This window comes from Protopterus annectens, chromosome 3.part0 (genome assembly GCF_019279795.1).
Source record: "Protopterus annectens isolate FY-2018-M chromosome 3.part0, PAN1.0, whole genome shotgun sequence".
NCBI lineage: Eukaryota > Metazoa > Chordata > Ceratodontiformes > Protopteridae > Protopterus > Protopterus annectens.
The window spans coordinates 1,115,038,828-1,115,061,165 of NC_056731.1; positions in this window are offsets into that span (position 1 = coordinate 1,115,038,828).

Below are 22,338 nucleotides of genomic sequence, written 5' to 3' on the forward strand. Positions count from 1 at the left end.
ATTTGGTGGGTTTAAGTTTAGTTAAGAGTTTTTTTATGTTGGAGGTAGGTACAGGAGAAAAAGAGAAGGCAGTGGGGAGATTACTAGCTGAAGGTGTGGGTTGGAGGGGGGGTTGTGTTGTTTAGCTAGTGATAGTATGGTTTGGGTGAAATGTGTGTTGAATGAGGTAGCAATATTTTCTGAGTAGTGAGGGATGTTAGGAGGAGGGGTACTGACTTTACCTGGGTGGAGGATGGAGTTTATGGAGGACCAGAATTGTTTGGGGCTGTGTTGTGAGGAGTCTAGGGCAGACTGGTAGTATTGAAATTTGTCCTGTTTTATTAGCTTTTTGACTCTATTGCGTAGTTCTAGGAATTTCTGTCTAGTTGAGGGGGTTTTGGTTTGCGCCATTGCTCCCAGGCTTTATCCCTGTTTTTCATTTCTGACTTAGTGGTTTTCTGTAGCCATGGGGAGGGTTGTGCTTTGGTTCTGGAAAATCTTATGGGGGCATGGTAATTAAGGATGTTCAGGAAGGTAGTATTAAAAAATTCAACTGCGTCATCTAGACTGAGGTACTTTAGAGCATGCCAGTTACATTCTTTGAGGGATGAGATGAATGTGAGTGGGTTAAAGTTTATTTTTTTACGTATTTGATGATAGATGATAGGTTTAGCTTGGTACAGGTATTTTTTGAGTAGTTGGGGAGTTATCACTGAGGCTATCTGATAAGCAGCCTGTTATATATGACTGGGGGTTCTTACTGACTAGTATCCAATCCAGGATAGTGTGCTTGCTGGAGTTTTTATTTACCTTGTTGGTGACTGGACTAGTTGGGTGAAGCTATGAAGGTGTACATGATGGGTTGGATTGTTGCCAGAACAGGATTGCCAGTCAATATTGAAATCACCTAAGATGATAGTTTCTTGGGGGAGATGGTGGGTAGACCAGCTGAGGAGGTTTTCTAGTGGAGGGATGTTTTGGCCAGGTGGGAAGTAGCATCCAATTATGTTGATGGTTTTGTTTTGGTTAATTTTGAGGTTGGTATATATTATTTCTTCATTGCCTATTTGTGGAGCTGATGATTTTAAGATCTGGATGTTTAGATGCTGTTTAAATATTATAGCTACACCACCTCCTTTTTTGTTTAGCCAGCCTACTCTTAGTATGCCGTAACCTGTAGGGAGTATTTGCTCACTGGTAATGTGAGGTTTTAGCCAGGTTTCTGTCAGGATGACTATATCTGGGGAGTACAAGTCTATGGTGGCATGGAGTTCATGGACTTTGTTGGATATACTTCTAATATTTAGGCTTAGTAGAAGGAAGTCACTTGGCTTTCTATTGGCTGTAATATGGGAGAAGTTGTGGTATCTAGTCTGATTATGAGAATTGGGGTTGGAGATGGTAGGGCCAGGGTTGGAGTGGATGTCTCCACTTGCAGCTAGTTTTGATATGCATGAAATGATTAGTTTTCTCAGTTTTTGAATGTGTTTGTTTATAAGGGAAACTTTATGATTGTGCTCTGTGGGTAATAGGTATGGTGGGAGGGTTACTATGTTAAGTTGTAGGGATGCTTTACATTTGAGTAATATAGTTGGTAGAATATGTGGTGGGTGCATAGGGATGGTTCTTGAGCTGGTGGGAGGGGAGCTGAGTATGAGTGAGGCATGAGTGGTGGTGTGAGTAGTAGTACAGTGGTAGTGGTTGAGTGGGGGAATGATGGAGCTTTGGTAGGATGTAAGATATGCAAGGAGAGTGCATGCAGTGAGCAAAGGAACGGTATGCTTGTACATGTTAAATGTATAAAGTTTCTATTTTTAGATGCCTGGTGTCTTGATGCCACTTAGACCTGCTGTGCACAATGCCACACCAAGCAAAATAAAAAAAAAACATAAACGAAAAAAAGCTAAATTAAATACATTGCTATAATGCACTTCGACAGTGCAGGGGGGTGTGTTACTCATCTGCAGACACATTTGATCACACACTCCCTACACTGATTCAATAACCATGTTCCATGGCTCTACCTCAGCAATGTGCCATCATTAATATGCATGGCTTGTTGCCGAGGAGGAACCACGTACATGGACATGTTAACTTCCTTGTAGGCTCTACACTATATCTTGTCTTGATGCCACTTAGACCTGCTGTGCACAATGCCACACCAAGCAAAATAAAAAAAAAACATAAAAGAAAAAAAGCTAAATTAAATACATTGCTATAATGCACTTAGACAGTGCAGGGGGGTGTGTTACTCATCTGCAGACACATTTGATCACACACTCCCTACACTGATTCAATAACCATGTTCCATGGCTCTACCTCAGCAATGTGCCATCATTAATATGCATGGCTTGTTGCCGAGGAGGAACCACGTACATGGACATGTTAACTTCCTTGTAGGCTCTACACTATATCTACATGGATTTTATTAAATCTAGGGGCATTTGAATAAGCCTTCTATACACAAATTACAGACATCCACATATAGCCTTATTACAGACTATATTTCATTGCAATCCTTAGTCTTCTTAAAAGTGTCTGTATTCCTTAGGAAACCAATAGACCTGCTGATTTTGTTTTCATATACTGTAGTTTCATTTTCAGCATTCACAGTTACTTAACTGAGATTTAATGGTACAAAAATTGATATTGCTTTGCAACGAATACTAATTGGAATTCTATTGGAAAACCATTCATCATCTGTAACAGCAAACTGCAAAACTTGATTATTTAATAGAAAGAAATACCTTTCCACAATTTATATAGTAATTGGCTCTTATAATCAAAAATGTATCTACTGGTAAACACATATAGGAGAATGTATTAAAGCTCAAAGCTGCAGTGAGTTAGGCCCTCTGCCCTTGCTCTACTGTTTTCCAAATACCTGCTGAGAGACTACATTTTCAACTGTTTTCTGCACTTTCTGACTAACTAAAACAATATTTGCTGTATATATGCTTGTTTAAACTTTGCAGCTGTATTTTACTGCTAATTGAGTTCCTCTTACAACTGAAATTACTGTTCATCTGCTTGTTTTGTTCATATTACTTGTTTGCTGCACTGGAGAAACACTAGCATAGGCTAAGTTCAGGTTTTTGCTGAATCTAGTACTTTTTTGTGACCTTTGTAGCTTGTAAACCAGCTAATCTTTTATCTGGTGAGCCCCCCCCCTGCCCTCATGACAGAAAGGTACAATTTGGCTTGATCTAGCTAGAGTTACTGTTGCAGGGCTCTGGTTAGGGTGTTTTGATTGGATAATTTGAACTTTGTCGCTTTTCTGTTTTTCTGCTTTAAGAAGCCCATGTTTGAAACAGTTTGTGCTTGTTTGCTCAAAGCTGCAGTGAGTTGGTATACTGTTTTCCACATGCCTGGTGAGAGATTACAAATGATAAGTGCTTATTTTCACAGTTTTCTACACTTTCTAATTAACTTAAACAATAGTTGCTGCATATTTGCTTATTTAAACTGTGAACTGTATTTTACTGCATTTTTAGATTGTTTACTAATTGAATTCCTCTTACAACTGTAATTATTGTTCATTCACTTGCTTTGTTCATTTTACATGTTTCTTACACTTCATAAAACACTAGCATGGACTATGTTCATTTTTTTGCTAAATCTAGTATTTGCAACCTTTGTAGCTTGTAAAATAGTCAATATTGTGTCTGGATAGGCCCCTCCCTGTGTGCTTATGGCTGCAAAGTACAGTTTGGACTGGTTTAGCTGGAGTTACTGCTGCAGGGCTCTGTTTAGGTCATTTGTATTGGAAAATTTGAACTTTGTTTCCTCTTTTTCTGCTTTAAAAAGCATGTGTTTGAACTAGTTTGTGCTTGTTTACTCAAAGCTGCAGTGAGTTAGGCCTTCTGCTTTTGGTATACTGTTTTCCAAATGCCTGCTGAGGGATTACAAATGATAAGTGCTTATTTTCAACAGTTTTCTGCACTTTCTGATTAACTAAAACAATATTTGCTGCATATTGCTTGTTGAAACTGTGCAACTATGTTTTACTGCATTTTTAGATTGTTTACTAAGTGAATTCCTATTACAACTGTAATTACTGTTCATTCACTTGCTTTGTTCATTTTACATGTTTCCTGCACGTCAAAAACACTAGCATGGACTATGTTCTTTTTTTTTTTTTTTTTGCTAAATCTAGTATTTGTGACCTTTGTAGCTTGTAAAATAGTTAATATTTTGTCTGGAGAGCCCCCCCCCCATGCCCTCATGGCAGCAAGGTACAGCTTGGACTGGTCTAGCTAGAGTTACTGTTGCATGGCTCTGTTTAGGTCATTTTTATTGGATAATTTGAACTTTGTTTCCTCTTTTTCTGCTTTAAAAAGCCTGTGTTTGAACTAGTTTGTGCTTGTTTACTCAAAGCTGCAGTGAATTAAGCTTTCTGCACTTGCTCTACTGTTTTCCAAATACCTGCTGAAAGACAACAAATGATAACTGCTTATTTTCAACAGTTTTCTGCACTTTTTGATTAACTAAAACAATATTTGCTTTATATATGTTTGTTTAAACTGTACAACTGTATTTTAATGCATTTTTAAATTGTCTGCTAATTAAATTCCTCTTACAAATGTAATTAATTTCATTTTGCTTATTTTGTTCATTTTACTTGTTTGCTGCACTTGAAAAACACTAGCATAGACTAGATTCAGGTTTTTGCTGATTCTAGTACTGTTTGTGACATTTGGAGCTTGTAAAACAGTTAATCTTTTGTCTGTAGAGGCCCTCTTGTGCCCTTGTGACAGGAAGGTACAGGTTAGACTGACCTAGCTAAAGTTATTGTTGCAGGACCCTGTTTAGGGTGTTTTGATTGGATAATTTGAACTTTGGCTGTTTCTTGTTTTTCTGCTTTAAAAAGCCTGTTTTGAAGCAGTATGTGCTTGTCCATTCAAAGTGACAGTGAGTTAGGCCTTCTGCCCTTGCTCTATTGTTTTCTAAATACCTGCTGAGATACTACAAATGATAAGTCCTTATTTCAACTGTTTTCTGCACTTTCTGATTAACTAAAACAATATATGCATATCTGTTTGTTCAAACTGTGCAACTGTATTTTACTGCATTTTTAGATGATCTACTAATTGAATTCCTCTTACAACTGTAATTACTGTTCATCTGTTTGTTTATTTCATTTTACTAGTTTGATGGAGTTGAAAAACATTAGCATAGACTAGGTTCAGGTATTTGCTGAATTTATTACTGTTTGTGGCACCTATGGAGCTTGTAAAACAGTTACTCTTTTGTCTGGAGAGGCCCACCCATTGTCCTCATGTCAGGAAGGTACAGTTTTAACTGATCTAGCTAAATTTACTATTGCAGGGCTCTGTTTAGGGCATTTTGGTTGGATAATTTGAATTTTGGCTATTTCCTGTTTTTCTGCTTTAAAAAGCCTGTGTTTGAACCAGTTTGTGCTTGTTTGCACTTGTCTGCACATCGCACAGCATCACACACTATTGCACAGAGGGATTGCAGGTTACAGATGCCTGCTCTCTAGCCTCGCAAATATTACCTAAACTACAGCTCTTCATGCCTTCACCTACTAATACCTTCCCCTGCTCTATTCCCTCTTCAGCTGTTATAGCCAGACCAAGATTAGTCCAAGGACCATAAACTGTCAGTTTCCCTCTTTTTCTTCTACTAGCCTGGTTGACATGGGTCTACTGAAGCAGGGTAGCAACTGCCTCATGTACACTGATAGCCCCCTACTTCTAAATCATTCCTGTAACATTTGTGAGAGATGCACCTACATTATGAATCTGGAATCACAGCTCTCTCTCACAATAGATAGCAATACAGAGTGGGTTGTCAGCCCACCTACCATAATTCCTACTCATGCCACACAGCATACACATAGACCAACATATGTGGAGATAGTCACAAAAAAATCTACCTAAACACTAGAGACCTCCAAAACACATACATACTAAACCAACCATAATGCCCAAAACACACAATACACATAATGAAAGAAGCACAATTGTCTCACCATCAAAGCCCATAAGGCAACGCACATCCACTCTAAATATCTTAGTCATAGGAGACTCTATAGTGAGACACACAGACATCCCCCTCACCAGACTGAACAAGGCAAACGTCATGGCTGTCTTTCTGGTGCCACGATTTGTCAGATCACACAGGCACTCAAGTCTCTCAACAAAAAATACCATTATAGTTCAGTCATAGTACATGTTAGTGTGAATGACTTGAGCCTTACCTCCTTGGACTACATGAAGAGAGACATGATTTAGCTGTCTGATTATGTGTCACAGGCAGGTATGTCCTTAGCCTTAAGCAGCATATTATCCTCACCTCGAATGATACCACAATATAAACAGAAAGTCACTCACTTAAATAATTGGCTTAGTTTCTGGTGTCATTCTAAGAGGATTTAGTTTCTGTCAGCCTGAGATGACATGATTGATAGACCTAGATGCTTTGCCGGAGATGGTCTTCATCTGTCACCCCTGGGATTTTGGCTTCTGGCAAAGGGTCTTGCCACCCCCATAGTGCTTTTTGTAGAGATTATCACAAAGACAAAATTCTCAATGCAAAAAATTCATCAAAAAACAACCTCCAGGTTATGCTACTAAATGCTAGTGCTAGCATTCTTAGCAGGAAACTGCACTCACTGGAAGCAGTCCTCACCTTGGAAGACCCTGACATCTGTGCAGTCACAGAGACCTGGTTCAAGGCTGTGGACAGCACCCCAGCCATACTGGGTTTCATCTCACACTACACTTTCAGACCAGAAAAGGAAGGCATGAAAACTAAAGGAGGAGGTCTATCAATATTCATTAAAGTTAAATACACCTCCAGATTGGTTAAACAGTATGATTCCTCAGAGACACTTCAGGTGCAACTAACTGTTGGTAGGAAACCTATTCAAGTCACTCCCAGCTACAGGACCCCCTCCATGAATTAAGAGACCCACTCTGCCTACGTGGATCTACTGGGATCTATCAAGATACATCCAAACACCATGGTTCTGAGTGATTTTAATTACCTAGCCATTGACTGGGTAAATTACTTATGCTCAAACTCAATTGTCCAAAGGTTCCTCAAGTTCATTGATTTCAATGCCCTGGACCAGATGGTGGAACCCCCAACTAGGGGCACCAACATCTTGGAAATATGAGGGACCACTGTAGCACCCCCACTGTGAGTTTTTTCCTTGTGAGATCTGTCCACAAATCAGTCTCATTCAAAGTAACCATCACACTGGACCCCCCCCTCCCAGCAGCAACTAAACTAAAAACTTCTCCAAAGCAGATTATATCCTTTTAAGGGATGAGATAAAAAGCTTCACTACACTTCTCCCTCAGATGGAATTAGCAACGATGCTGAGTCCTACAAAAATGCTTTTTACAAACACCTGTATAACTCCACTGACACAGCCATACCTGATACAACCAAAACAAGCTCTTCAAGGAACAGCAAACCTGCCTGGTAGACAGCTGGCATTAACAGGCTTTACAATAAGAGGAAGAAATTGCTGTCCAAAAAGTAAGAAGGAGTGCACACTAAACTGGAACCACTCCCTCCTTAGCTTAAACAAGCAAATAAGACTTCTTGTGATGTCCTCCAAAGCAAACTATGAATCCAAACTAGTGTCCTCAACTAAGGACAACCATAAAGCATTCTTTAGGTACATCCATAGCCTAAAAGGTAAGACCCAGATTTACACTGAACTGGTAGTTAATGATGCCACATACACTGGGCCTGTGGACATGGCAAATCTGTTAACTGGCAGGTTCTGTGAAAACTTCACTCCTCTGTCCCTAACACTCATACCCCATGACATTCCTTGCACCTGTCCCCCACCTTATATCTCTAGAGAGTAGGTCACAAATGCCATGTCTAAGGCCAACAACATAGCATCTATGGGACTTGATAACATCCCAGGGTGCTTTCTACATGAGCTCCAACAAGAATTAGCAACAACATTGTGTACTCTTTTCAGTCATAGTCTAAGAACTGACTTCATCCCAGCTAAATGGAAAACAGCCACTGTTATCCCTTTGCACAAAGGTGGTGCTTCCATTGACCATGGGAACTATAGACCTATTAGTCTGACTAGTCATAGCTGGAAGGTCATGGAGTTAATCATCATGGACCTTATCAACAAAGATATAGGTAATCTCCAAACACTTAACCCTACTCAGTTTGGATTTGTCAAAGGGAGATTATGCCTGTTAAACTTTGTGGACATCTTTGAGACAGTCAACAGAGCCCTGGATGAGGGGAAAACTGCATACAGCCTACCTGGACTTGGCCAAGGCTTTTGACACTATTCCCGATTCAGGCATTATTGGCAAACTTACCCAGCTAGGTATCAACCCTTATATCATTAGGTGGGTCACTAAATGGCTCACTGATAGAACCCATACAGTCAAAATAGGGGAATCTACCTCTAACAGCAGACCCATAACAAGTGGTGTTCCACAGGGATCAGTCCTGGGACCTCCACTGTTTATAATCTATTTCTCCAAAGTACAAGCAAAAACTAAAGGTCTGTAGCTGGTAAAGTTTGCTGATGACTGCAAACTGGGAGAGGTCATAGAATCCCCAAATGATGCCAACATCCTACAAGAGGGTCTTACACAAACAAATGATTGGTGCCAAAGTCACAGTCTTAAACTCAATGCAAAAAAAATGTATTATCATCCCTTTCAGTAGGAGTGATGTTCCAGCTAACTACCACATCAATAGGAACACCCTAAGCATGCACTCAGTGGTAAGAGACCTGGGCATACAGGTTGACAGCAACTTTACCTTTGATCACCATGTCTCCACAGTGGTAAAGAGAGCATTCTATGTTGCTCATCTCAAAAGTAAGGGTATTGCCTCCAGAAAAAAAAGAAGTTATAACATGCTGGGCATTGGTGCTGGAGCCAGTGGAGTGGGGGCAGGCAGACCCAATGGGGCTGGCCTACCTTGCTGTGCTGTGTAGCATTTAGTGATGTGGTACACATGGATGATATGGTGACATTTTGACAACACATAATTGAAAATAAAAAAAGAGAGATAAAAGTTGGGGTGAGAGAAAAAAAGAGATAACATTAGTACCATCATATGTGACATACAGTGCATTAACATAATTATACAACTCTTTTATTTTATTTATTATTATTTATTTTACATTTGTTTACCGGGCTAGTCTAGCTGGATGCATGTCCATTTTCAGTAGAGGAGAAGAAGGTACAGATAACATAATAGATGCTAAGAAAGTAAAAATTACTATAGGCTTTACATATATTTGAAATGGAGATAAAAATAAAACAATTGGCTATACATGTAGTTGAAATAGAGAATAAAAATACAACAATTGGCTTTACACACTATATAAAACAGGCACAGAACTTAAGTAAATAATCTCACATGCTTCAATTGCAATTGTGGAAGTAATTCTGGGGTGGTACAGGCCTGAACTTTTTGTTAGTCAGGTTTGGTACAGGGGCACAGCCAGTGTGACTTGAGGAATTCTTTGAGGTGTTTTTTGAATTGGTTGAGTGAGGTAATAATTCTTAGGCTGGTTGGGAGGGAGTTCCAAAGCCTACCAATGGAGTTGGTGTAGAGAGCATCACCTCCAGAGTTATTAGATTTGACGGTTTGTAGACAGTTTTAGAAGATCTGAGGCAGGTTAGGTTGGAGTAGGGGTAAGTATTTTATTAAGTGAGGGTGTTGTCTGGTTGGTTAATTATCTTAAATGCCTCAGTGAGTTGGTTGATTTTGAGAATATTGGGCAGTTCTAACCATTCAAGTGCCTTTAGATTTAGGCAGTGGTGGTAAGGCGTCCTGTTATGAATCTGGCTATATGGTTATAAGCTGTAGAAAGTTTATTTAGCTCAGTCTTGTTGAGGAATGAAAATATTGGGGAGGCATAAAGGAGGGTTGAAAGGAGATATAGTTAGTTTGGTGTGTGGTTATTCTGTACATGGAGCCTAGTTTCTTATTGACAGAGTTAATGGTTAAGCTGATGTGTATGTCAAATTTGAGCTTGTGGTCAATGGTCACACCAAGTAGTTTGGTGTGGGAGACAGGCTCTATGATGGTTCCATTGGTAGAGATCACGTGGAAAGTAGGGTTGTTGGCGTTTGGAGGTTCTTTACCTTGGCCGATAGATGCAGAGGGAAAAAATAGCAGTAACTTGGTTTTAGTAGGATTTAGTAAAAGTTTTAAATCTGAGAACCATATTTCAACTATAGTAAAGCACTGCTGGGTAGAAACTTGGAGTTTGGTGAGGGAGATGTCTGAGCAGATCAGGGTGGAGTCGTCTGCATATTGAATACAAGAGGTTCTAGGGATGACTGAGTGAAGATCATTTATAAAGACAGAGAAGAAGGGGACCAAGTATAGAGCCTTGGGGAACACCGATGTTATTTGGGAGTAAATCGGATAGCTTGTTTTGCCATTCTTGTTTTCTACCAGTGAGGTAAGCATTGAACCAGCTGATAGCGAGGTTACTAAGACGTAGTGTTTTCAAGGTGTGGAGCAGGAGTTGGTGATTGACCATATCTTTGACAAATCAAGAAAGAGATATTAATTTGTTGTTACGGTTGCTGTTGAGTGAGTCCACGAAGAGAGAAGGGCAGTGGTTGTGCTATGATAAACCATGCTGGGTGTGGGACAATAGACTATTTAGGGTGAGGTAGTTTATGAGCTGTTTATGAACACACCGTTCCATAATTTTGGCTAGTGGAGACAGTATAGCAATGGGTCTGTAGTTAGATGTGTCTGTAGAGGTCCGCCTTTGTGAAGAGGGATGATATAGGAAATTTTCCAAATAGAGGGAATGGTAGCTTCAGCTATGGTTCTGTTAATCAAGATTGATATGGGGTATGCTATGGCATCAGATGCGATTTGTAAGTAGTCTGCTGGGAGTTGGTCCACCGCCAGGGTGGTTGGTTTGAGCTTTTTCAGAAGGGTACGTATATAGGAGGTGGATATTGGCTGTAAGTTAAAGGGGGCGTGGTCTTGGTCATTAGTTAGGGTTGCTGGTGGGGGGGTACAGGAAAGTTGACTGGCTAGTGATTGAATAGTCTCTGTAAAAAAAGAGTTAAAGGTGTTGGCTATTACTTCTGGATGTTTCCCAATGAGTTTCTCAGGGGTGGGAGTGGTGGATTTGCCAGGATGGAGGAGATTATTGAATCCAGCCCAAAATTTCTTTTGATGTTTATCCTGGAGGTGACAGAAATATTGTTTTTTATCTGTAGTAATGGCAGTTTTAGTTGAGTTTCTAAGCTGTTGAAAATGCGATCTAGGGGAGATTTGGTAGCTCTCCATTTGTTCCAGGCTTGGTCCCAAGTTTAATTTTAGTTTTGGTGTCTCCTGTTAACCAAGGTGCAATTTGGTTCTGATAAGTCGCTGCTTGGGGGGGAGTCAAGTATCTTAAGGAAAGTGTCGTTAAAATAAGACTTCTAGCGATAAAGTTTTTAGGATGGACCAATTACAAGATTTGAGTTCTGCAAGAAATTGGTTAGGGACAAATTTCTTGTTGTTTCTAATTAGTCTGGTTGGGGAGGTTAGTAGGTGGGCATTTGAGTTTTCTGATATAAGTAATAAGGTGGTCACTAAGGTCGTTGGGAAGGGTCCGGTGGTATAGTTGTTTTACCCTTGTTGGTAAGAATCCAGTCAATAATACTCTCTTTTGTTGAGTGTTTCCTATTCTAGTGGGAGATAGAATATTTTGGGAGAACCCATGTAGGTTGATAGGGTGGGGATTTATGTGTTTGGAGTAGAGGACCAGTCAATGTTGAAGTCTCCTAGTATTATGGTTTCTTGAGGGAAATTAGTGGCTAACCAGCTGAGGGTTTGCTCTAGGTTTTCTAAGTTCTTTCCTGGTGGTATATAAATTACTACAAGGTTAATGCTTTTGACTGTTTAAGCATAGTTTTAGGGCAATCAGTTCTAGGTTGGAGACCTTGATTCCTTATGACGTTCAGTGAATTTTTAAATATAACAGCTGTTCCCCACCCTTTTAGTTAACCTAAGAATATTATACCCAGGTGGGATAATTTCTTCATCCTTGGTGCTTGGTTTAAGCCATGTTTCCGATAGGCACATAATGTCACATGTAAGTTGTGAACTTTGTTATTAATGCTTCTTATATTGAGGTGAAATATAAGGAGAGAGCCAAGAGAACTTCCGTAGTTAGAGGGTATAGAGCTTGGTGGTGCTAGGGCCTGGGTTGGGGTGGATATCGCCATCTTTAGTGATACAAACTTTCAGGTGGTCAAGTAGTCTTTGGAGCTTAAATAGTAATTTTAGATTTGTTTTAGTTGTGGTTTTCTTGGGGTGGTAGAGGTGGGATGGACTATCTTTGAGCCTAGGGTATTGATAGAGTAAAGTGAGGGAGAGATAAGATTGGAGGGATAGTTTGAATGAGAGGAGGTTTGTCTTTTGGGAGAGGAATACCTGAGAGTGTGAGAGTTTCGTATTTAGTTAAAAGATAAGGAATAAGAAGGAGTGGTACTATAAAGGGATGCTAGAGTATGTGTTTTGGCCATGATATAGTGATAGGACAAGAAGAAATATGTTTAATAGTATAGAGGGTCAGAAATGTGGGGGAAAGTGACAAAGTGGGAGACAGTTGTGGTTGGTGGAATGGAATATGGGATGGGCTAGATGACCTAATAAAAGTAGAGGTAGTGGGGGCGGGTGGGATAAGGGGCAGGGTGGGGAGGGAGCAAGCCCCGAGCGAGCGCGGGGCTAAGGAGAGCGGGATTACACAAGAACTCAGCAGGGTCCTAAAGGTATCTGGTTTTAGGTGCAGTAGTCAATTTTTAAAAGTAAATGCTTGCCTTTTTCCCTGGATTTACTGTTTGGGAATAAATTTACAGAGGCTGATTTTATGTGAGGTACTGCCTTTTATTTTATCAAAGAAATTATTGTATAGTTGTGAATTGTGGTATGTGAACTCAAAACCTCTGACTGCAGTCTAATATTGGACTCCCACAAGTGGTTTGTGCTACAGACTAATGCATGCATACTCACTTCTATAGTTGGGCTATGCATGTTCAATTTGATACTGTGATGACCGTGCCCTGGCCCAGCAATCAAGGAGCCTCAATCCTCACCACTAACACCAGGGAGGTCGTCTCCTAGAAGAGGAAAGGATAACTAATACACACAGTAAAGTACAATTTCCCTTAAGTGCACACAGACATCACAGTCAGTCTGGGGCTGGCTGCTCCCTTGCTCACCAGGTCCCCAGTAAGACTCCCCACTGGGACAGCTGTATGGTCCAGGTCTCAGCCTAGCTGGGCAAGCTAAAACCTCCAGTACCCTCGCTGTCCAACCAGTGCTTCGTGTCCCTGCCAAGTAGCTGACACAACACACACACACACTTTGAGATAAGTATTTATACAACTTCACAGACACTCCTGGGAAAGGCTGACACAGATTCTCCAGCTGTGCCCCTTTACCCAGACTATATGGTAGTAATTACTGCCATGACCCAGTTAATAATATCAGCTACAAAAAGGCCCTTAAAAGGGTGTCCAATTATTACTGTGCAATATTAATATCTAATGGTAGTATGACTAACAGTCAAGGCTTACTTTAGAGTGGCCTATTACAATAACTTCTGTAAATATGCAATGTATTCTAGAGCTTATCTCTACACAAAGCAGCCACAGGCAGAAGGTTTTAAAAATATTTAATAATAAATAATTAAAACACAAGACAAAACTACTATACCACAGAGATATCTAAGAGTTCACAGATCACACAGAAACTTAAAATAATACAGTAGGACAGGTCTGATTACACAGAAAAATACTTAATCTAACTTTCTAATCTTTACCTAATCTTAGAGAAAACACAGTGCTACAGTCCTACTTACATACATAAAGTGCATAAGCAGTTCTGGGTTAGATGTCCAAAGTCAAAATACTTCTATCTCTCTCTGAGACACAGTTTATAAAACATCACTAACAAACATGTCTCTGTGTCCTCCCCAGATTACATCATTTTTGACACTTAGGTTTTCCCAGTATTCATATTGGATGATCTTGACACCTGCTCTGAGTTCCCAGGCTAATAGAAACTCCATTTACATTATTTAGCAAGCTAACACCTACACAGGAGAATACAACACTAAAAGGCATTTCACATATACACTCTAGCAATTAGTCCTTGGTCAACACAATAGACAGAATGTCTTCAGCCAGTCTGACCAAAACCAACTTTAAAGATCAAAGAATGTCATAAAATCATTTCAATTTCAAAAGACACATTTGAAAGGCTTGACTTAGTTTTTCTTTACAGCAAGGGGGCAATGTTAAAACAATCTTGAAGTTCACATTTTACAGTTTTTTTCTTTCATTTAAAAACACACGCCTGTATTGTACATTTATTTACACAAATGATAGAATTATGTATTAAACTCTATTTGACTAGGCTGGCAGCCTTCGTCTGTCTCTCCCCAGTCATCACATATCTCCCCCCCCCGGGGAACTCAAGCAAGTTTTTCAAGTGCCCCTTGAGAAACATTGCTTGAGAGAGTCAGGTCTATCTGGGTGTACCTCACCCCATTCCCTGTCTTGAGAACTCATCTGCATTGGCATTGCTACTCCCACTGCGGTGCTGCACTGACATGTCATATGCTTGCAACCCCAGACTCCATCTTAACAACTTGGCATTTTGCTGACTGGCTCTTTTTAACCACATTAGAGGGTTGTGATCTGTTATCACAGTGAATTTTCTTCCATACAAATAAGGCTGAAGTTTTTGTAGTGCCCACACTATGGCTAGACATTCCTTTTCTACTGCTGCATAGCATTCCTCCCTGTTTTGGAACCTACGACTGAGATAAACCACTGGGTGCTCTTCTCCCTCTGAAGAAATCTGGCTAAGTACAGCCCCACCCCATAGTTTGAAGCATTCACCTGCACAACAAAGTCTGTGCTGCAGTCTGTACTGGCTAACAAAGGGGGTCCTCCCAAAGCTTCCTTAAGCTTCTGAAATGCCTGCTCACATGCTGGGGTCCACACTACCTTATCTGGCCTGTTCTTCCTCCTCAGGTCTGTGAGGGGAGCAGCTATGGTACTATAATTGGGAACAAACTTTCTGTAGTACCCTGCTGTCCCTAAGAATGCCCTCACCTGCTTTTTGGTAACAGGTGCAGGTCATGCCTGAATAGCTTCCACTTTGGCAGATTCTGGCCTTATCTTACCACTCCCCACTCTATGTCCTAGGTAGGAGACCTCTGTCATACCCACCTGACATTTGCTTGGCTTAATGGTCAGCCCTGCCCTCTGTAGTTGCCAGGAATGACTGTAGATAGTAATATCATCCTTGTAAGCAAAGGCAATCCCTCCTGCTCCTGCTAAGATATGATCTACCAGCCTCTGGAAAGTCGCTGGGGCATCTTTGTGAACTCATACAAGCCAAAAGGAGTCAAAAAGGCTGACTTCTCTTTAGCACTGGGAGTCAAGGGCACCTGCCAGTAACCCTTGGTAAGATCAATGATTGTAAGATACTTAGCCCCACCCAGCTGCTCTAGGGCCTCATCTGTCCTAGGCATGGGGTAAGCATCTGCCTCTGTGTGACTATTTAATTTTCTGTAATCCACACAGAACATGTTGCTGCCATCCATCTTTGGCACCAACAGCACTGGTGAGGCCCAGGGACTATTGGCCTCTTGAATCACCCCTAGTTCCAACATCTCCTGTACCTCTTCCCTCAGAGTCTGTTTGATTCTCTCAGTCACCCTATAAGGGGTTTGTCAGATAGGCCTTTGGGGTCCTGTATCCACCTGGTGCTGCATCAGGTGGGTGCTCCCTGGTTTCCCGGTGAACATGCCCCCAAACTCCTGCAACACTGCTTGGATTTCTCGAACCTGGGTAGGAGATAGCAGCTGGGACATTGCTACCCCTTCCATCGAGGTGTCAGCACAAGACTCATTGAGGAGATCAGTCCCCAGGTCTCCCTCAGACTCCTCCTGCAATCCACTGCAAATGTTCAACACAAGGGCCTCCCTATCATGGTAAGGTTTCATCATGTTAACATGGTACAATTTGTGACCCTGCTGTCTGCCTAGCATTTCCACCATGTAGTTTACATCACTTACCTTTCTTAACACCTTGGATCCCTCCCAAGCTGCCTGCAACTTGTTGTGTCTGACAGGAATGAGAACCATCACCTGCTGCCCTACAGCATACGCTGTAGCTCGAGCATTCCTGTCATACCACACCTGTTTCTGTTGTTGGGCTTCTGCCAGGTTCTCCTGGGCCAGGCCCATGAGTTCCCTGAGCCTTGTCCTGAGGTTCAGGACATATGCCACAACAGAGTCCATGTGAAACTTACACTCACCTTCCCACTCATCTCGAATTAAATCTAGAGGACCCCTTACCCTATGCCCATACAGCAACTCAAAGGATGAAAAACCTGTGGATTCCCGGGGAACCTCTTTGTAAGCAAAAAAACAGATGGGGAAAATATTTGTCCCACTCCCTCTTAAACTGATCTGCAAATGCCCGTAGCATGGACTTAATTGTAGAGTTTAACCTCTCAACAAGACCATTAGTCTGGGGATGGTAGCAGGTGGTCTTCATGTGCTTCACCTCACAGGACTTCCACAGACAAGCCAGCAGGTCTGACATAAAATTAGCACCTCTGTCAAACAGTATTTCCTTTGGGAAACCTACCCTACTGAAAATCTCTAACAAAGCATTTGCCACCTTCTCTGCCTCAATGGAGGACAAAGCCACTGCCTCAGGGTATTGTGTAGCATAATCTACAATCACTAGGATACACTTTTTCCCAGTGGAACTTGGGGTACTCAGAGGACCCACATTTTCCATAGCTACCCTCTGAAATGGCTCCTCAATCACAGGCAAAGGCATCAAAGGAGCTCGCACCTTGTCTCCTGCCTTGCCTACCTTTTGGCACTGATTACAGGTCCTGCAATACCTGTTACATCTCTGGAAATTCCAGGCCAATAGAAGTTTTGCATAACCCGCCTCTTTGTACGTTTTATGCCCACATGACCTGCAAAGGGAATATCATGGGCTATGGCTAGAAGTGCCAGATGATAATCTCTAAGCACTACCAACTGCTGTACTCTCTCGCCTTCTAGCCCTCCCTCAGGGTCCACTCTCTGTACAGTAACCCTTTGCTCCAGTATACAGATTCCCCCTTCCCTTAAGAATCACATGCCTTCCTAGCTACCTGCCTCAGGCCTTGCAATGTAGGGTCTGAGAGCTGAACCTGTCTCAAGTCTCTCCTTGTAACCCTTCACAGCTCCCCTTCCACAGGAAGTCTGGCATCCTCTGACAGTGGTGCCTCACTGTCAGCCTGGGTACTACTACTCACCTCTACCTTTGCAGTTACCCTGTCCAAGGGAACATCAGTACCCACAAGCAGCTGTGGCTCACATTCAGTCTCACTGCTACAGTGTAGCTCACTCCCTGAAGTAACTATCTCAGCAGTCCTGGCTGCAAGTATGCAGTCTGTCTGGGTCTCCCCCAGGCTACCAGACCCACATGCTTATCTCCTAGCCTCACTGCATGTCACTGCATAAGTACATGATACTGCCTCATCCAAATCCTTCCCTCTCAGGACATCTGCAGGATGGTAGTTCCATACCCCTGTTGTCTCAAGACAACCCAATACTGGCATTTTGTCTTTACCACTTACTGGCTCCCTCACCTTTGGTACCCCACCTTGTCTCCATGGACACCTGTATACCACATGGCCCCACTGGTTGCATTCAAAACAGGCTTCCCTGCTACTGGTGGATTCTGTTGGGGCAGTCTGTGCTGCCCACCATGGGTTTCTTTAGTCCCATGAGCAGTACTGGGGGTCCCTTTCCTGTGCAGGGCTGCCCTGCTTGCTAGGTATAGGTCTGCCTTCTTTCCCAACTCCTCTGAAGTAGCACGCTGTTTATCAGCTAACCAGATCCTCATGTCCTCACGCAAAGTGCTAAGGGCTCGTTCTCTTACCAAAAGGTCTGCCAGCCCTTCAAAAGTGGTGACCTGACATCCACTTACCCGGCTATGAAAATAAGTGCTCATTTCAACAATTTCTTTACATACATTTTCATCTGCCTTGCATCTATGCTCACAAAACTTTTTCCTATACATTTCAGGTGTTATCTTAAAACATTCTAATAAATGTCTTTTTACAGCAGTATAATCAAAACAGTCAGTGTCATGCATTTTTGCTAAAGAAGTTACAGCTTTTCCATAGAGTAAGGGGATCAGGAACCATACCCAGAGCCCTTGGTCAACTTCATATTGTTTACATACCCGCTCAAACATATGAATGAAGCTATCAAAATTATCGCCATCTTTAAACTGTGGAAGAAATTTACTGATCTTTTGTGCTTCTGGGGTCTGGTTACTCCCTTCCCCATTACCTCCATGACTCTGGTGAAGAGTCAGCATTTCCCTCTCATGCCTCCTCTGCCATTCCTGTTCTTCAGCTTCTAGGCTCCTCATTCTCTCAGCTGCTTCCAGTTCCATATGCCTGGCCTCCAACTCAAGTCTCTTTAGCTCCAGCTGGATTTTTAAGTCCACTGCAGAATGTTTGAGCTGTCCATTCTCCGAGGATATTGCATCTCCACTGTCAGTCTGATTGTCCTCCAGGCTGCTGTTTTCTGATGCAGCTGTAACCAATGCTGCAATCAGGTCTGCTTTAGTCAGGTTTCCATGCACCAGTCCCCTAGCCTGGCACATCTCCGCCAGCTGGCTCCTTGTCAGCTTTCCATACTCTTCTGCTGACATGCTGTCTGCTCACCCTGACTAACACTAAGCTAACAAAAGAAATAAAACAATTGTGATCTGAACTCTGAGTATACACTGTGTGGCTGTTTTAGAGTACAAAACACTTTTAGAGATCACTGTACATAAGCTACAGGAAATCGCTCTACCCATACCACTACAAGCCAATTAGTATGTGAAGTAGATCCCACCACTGCCCAATACATGTGATGACCATGCCCTGGCCCAGAAATCAAGGAGCTTAGTCCAAATCCACTAACACCAGGGAGGTTGTCTCCTAGAAGAGGAAAGGATAACTAATACATGCAATAAAGTACAACTTCCCTTAAGTGCACACAGAGATCACAGTAATTCTGGGGCTGGCTGCTCCCTTGCTCACCAGATCCCCATTAAGACTCCCCACTGGCACAACTATAAGGTCCAGGTCTCAGCCTAACTGGGCAAGCAAGAACCTCCAGTACCCTCTCTGTCCGACCAGTGCTTCGTGTCCCTGAAAGTAGCTAACACAACACATACACACTTTGAGATAAGTATTTATACAACTTTACAGACACTCCTGGGAAAGGCTGGCACATATTCTCCAGCTGTGCCCCTTTACCCAGACTATATGGTAGAATTACTGCCACCACCCAGTTAATAATATCAGCTACAAAAAGGCCCTTAAATTAATTATTACTTTGCAATATTACTATCCAATGGTAGTATGACTAACAGTCAAGGCTTACTTTAGAGTGGCCTGTTACAATAACTTCTATAAACATGCAATGTATTCTAGATCTTATCTCTACACAAAGCAGCCATAGGTAGACGGTTTTAAAAATATTTAAAAATAAATAATTAAAACACAAGACAAAACTACTACACCACAGAGATATCTAAGAGTTCACAGATCACACAGAAACTTAAAATAATACAGTAGGACAGGTCTGATTACACAGAAAAATACTTAATCTAACTTTCTAATCTTTACCTAATCTTAGAGAAAACACAGTGCTACAGTCCTACTTACATACATAAAGAGCATAAGCAGTGCTGGGTTAGATGTCCAAAGTCAAAATACTTCTAGCTCTCTCTGAGACACTGTTTATAAAACATCACTAATAAACATGTCTCTGGGTCCTCCCCAGATAACATCATTTTTGACAAAGTTTTCCCAGTATTCATATTGCATCATCGTGACACCTGCTCTGAGCTCCCAGGCTAATAGAAACTCCATTTACATTATTTAGCAAGCTAACACCTGCACAGGAGAATACAACACTAAAAGGCGTTTTACATATACACTCTAGCAATTAGTCCTTAGTTAACACAATAGACAGAATGTGTTCAGCCAGCCTGACCGGAATCAACTTTAAAGATCAAAGAATGTCATAAAATCATTTAAATTTCAAAAGACACATTTGAAAGGCTTGACTTAGTTTTTCTTTACAGCAAGGGGGCAATGTTGTAACAATCTTGAAGTTCACATTTTACAGTGTCTTTCTTTCATTTAAAAACACACGCATGTATTTTACATTTATTTATATAAATGATAGAATTATGTATTAAATTCTATTTGACTAGGCTGGCAGCCTTCATCTGTCTCTCTCCAGTCGTCACAGATACAACTCTATAAATGACCAAAGAAGCTATCCTTTTGAAGCTACAATAACACTTCTCTTCTGCAGCATACATATCACTTGCTTCCTTCAGTCTCTCCAATTGAGCAACATGAGCCTGTCAACTGAATTCACATTCAGTAAGAGTTGGGGAAAGAAAAGAAAAGAAAAGAACAGAAGAGCATTATGCATACCAGTCTTGCCTATATTTAGATTTCTAAGTCTTACAAGTACTGTCTTATTGTCATAGTTACACAGCTGTGGGATGTCACAGTCTCAAACTCATTCAACCAACGGTTGAGGGTATCCCTTTTTCACCTGTGTAGGTCAATAAATGATGCCTGCACTACTCTCCAGTGCAGGATACAAGTGGTACTGGATACAGCCTGGGCCAAACTATTCCACACCTCAGACTTGTACTGGGAGCCAGAATAGTCCCCCTGCAGATTCCTTTGGCTGTGGTGCTTTATCAAGAGTGCAATAAATATCCTGGACTCCTGGACACCCCATCTCTCTGCCCCAAACTGGGAACCTTCCCCTCTAGTGCCAGACATGTCTACCAGCTGAACTAGAGCAATGAAAACTGAAAAATTCCTGTCAATTCAAGTTCTCACGTTTACTGGTAGTGTGCAATCCCAAGAAACGATGCCAACCGAGTTTGCACAATGTTAAGCAGAGAGCAGCAGTGTCAATCTGGGAGAAATTGAATAATTAAAATTGGAAGGTTAATCTGACGCTTGGCCTTAGTATGAGGGGAGTCTACTGGTGTAGCCTGGAAATATATATTGGCAATTGGAAGATAACTTGAGTTAAGTTTGCAGATATGTACCGGGGGCATAAATGTAATAACCTGACACATTTGTTTTTGCACTTATAAACTGAGGAAAATTGATTTTTACACTGGGGGATTCAAGTTTAGGCATAAGTGGCAAAACATTTTCTTCTACAGCAATGAGTTTCCATTTTTGCCACAGTAGAAGTGCTGTTCAGGCATAGTCAAGAATCACACATAAATAAAGGTGACATTCTGAGCTATTACACATGTTTGTGTGTGGATGTAGATCCAGTTGTGTATGTGTTTTATGTGACTGTGAAGGCCATGCAAGTCCTTATACCAAAATTATGCTCACAGAAATAGAGTATACAGTATAGCCTCAGTCATTCATCTGAAAACACAATAATGTTGTCTCATCCCTCATACATATAATTCATATCTGCTCCACTATCTAAAGTGTTATAAGTGAGAGTGAATATAATGGGAAGTGGAACCACAGTAAAAGTGCATGAAATATCCTGTATTAGAACCCAGGACCATGTGTATGGCAGTGGTACACTTACATCTGTTGCTACAAGAATGTTGCAATAACACTTGCCTACGTTTCTGTTCATTGCTATAAACTGCATTGTTACAACAGTAAAAATAGTTTGCAAACCCTGACTATAACCCAGGACCACCTGTATTCCAGCCCTACACTTATACCTGCTGCCACAGTACTAGCTACATGACATTTCCTAATTTCCTAATCATTCTTAAGGTCTCTGTGTTAACCGTCACACAACACTGCTTAGCACAGTTGAGTGAGGGAAAACAAAAAATGCAATAATGTATATTTTTTCACCTTTGCCCTTTTACAGATACTCTGTTTGCAGGAGTTCTACAGATGTTCTGTTTGTTTCCTGCGTGGTCCACTAGTTTGCACATGGCCACGGTTCACTCAAACAAGATAGGCACAACCAAACCTGACATTCATTTCTTCCATTCCCAGAGTTTGCGCGAAGCTGTGCATCAAGAAAACACTGCCTCCACCAAAAAAAAGGAAAAAAAAAGAAAAGTAGCTGAAATGAGGAAACTCAATCTATGGCATACACACTATAAAATCTTAGTATATATAAAATATTTCCACATAGGCCTGGATTTGAACTCTAACTCCAAGATGTCTTCAGAACACAGTAAGGGTGCCTTAAATCTCTGCACCACACAAACACCTTTGCAACAAGGAAATGCAATCATTCTGCATACAACCAAC